We start from the raw sequence: 1424 nt of genomic DNA, 5'->3' as shown, positions 1-1424 counted from the left end.
GTGTCTTTATTAGTTTATATTTCTTCCTCTGGTCTGTTATGTGTTCAGTAACCTGCGTCATGTCTGTTCCCCCCAGTATCTGTCTGCCTGCCTCTCTGTTTTCCCTGCTGTCTCTCTGTCTGCCTCGTTAGCCTCATGTCCCTCACCTGTGTTGCTCACGACCTGCTTGTTAGTCTGTGTGTGTGTATGTATATGTACCTGGTGTTTCCATCCAGTGTCTGTCGGGTCATTACAGTGTGTTGTCTTGTTGCCAGCCTACTCGTCGTGTTTCCCTGCTTATTTTGGATTTGGGATTCTGGATTTCTCGTTTGGATTACTTTGTTTTGGACTCTGTTTGACCAGCCACTCTTCCTGTAAGTGCGCTCATCTTTTTGTTGACTTTGTTAATAAACCACCAGAACTATACCTGCTAGCCTACGTGTCCTGCGTTTGGGTCCTCCAACCTGCCTCCACAACACTAACCGTGACACAACTTCTATGAAGACCAGGCGTTTAATGGAGACCTGCATTTATTTGTCAAAATGTGTTCCCACACAGGCCAGTAAACGGGGTAGTAACTCGGCTAATAATTGAAGTTTTACGGTATGTCATCTGCTCAAAAAAATAAAGGGAACACTTAAACAACACAATGTAACTCCAAGTCAATCACACTCCTGTGAAATCAAACTGTCCACTTAGGAAGCAACACTGATTGACAATCAATTTCACATGCTGTTGTGCAAATGGAATAGACAACAGGTGGAAATTATAGGCAATTAGCAAGACACCCCCAATAAAGGAGTGGTTCTGCAGGTGGTGACCACAGACCACTTCTCAGTTCCTATGCTTCCTGGCTGATGTTTTGGTAACTTTTGAATGCTGGTGGTGCTTTCACTCTAGTGGTAGCATGAGACGGAGTCTACAACCCACACAAGTGGCTCAGGTAGTGCAGCTCATCCAGGATGGCACATCAATGCGAACTGTGGCAAGAAGGTTTGCTGTGTCTGTCAGCGTAGTGTCCAGAGCACAGAGGCGCTACCAGGAGACAGGCCAGTACATCAGGAGACGTGGAGGAGGCCGTAGGAGGGCAAGAACCCAGCGGCAGGACCGCTACCTCCGCCTTTGTGAAAGGAGAACACCAAGATTGGCAAATTCGCCCCTGGCGCCCTGTGCTCTTCACAGAGTCTGGAGACGCCGTGGAGAACGTTCTGCTGCCTGCAACATCCTCCAGCATGACCGGTTTGGCGGTGGGTCAGTAATGGTGTGGGGTGGCATTTCTTTGGGGGGCCACACAGCCCTCCATGTGCTCGCCAGAGGTAGCCTGACTGCCATTAGGTACCGAGATGAGATCCTCAGACCCCTTGTGAGACCATATGCTGGTACGGTTGGCCCTGGGTTCCTCCTAATGCAAGACAATGCTAGACCTCATGTGGCTGGAGTGTGTC

Source organism: Micropterus dolomieu, linkage group LG19, assembly GCF_021292245.1.
Source record: "Micropterus dolomieu isolate WLL.071019.BEF.003 ecotype Adirondacks linkage group LG19, ASM2129224v1, whole genome shotgun sequence".
Classification (NCBI taxonomy): domain Eukaryota; kingdom Metazoa; phylum Chordata; class Actinopteri; order Centrarchiformes; family Centrarchidae; genus Micropterus; species Micropterus dolomieu.
The sequence above is the reverse complement of the archived record's forward strand: the minus strand, read 5'-3'. Positions refer to the sequence as shown.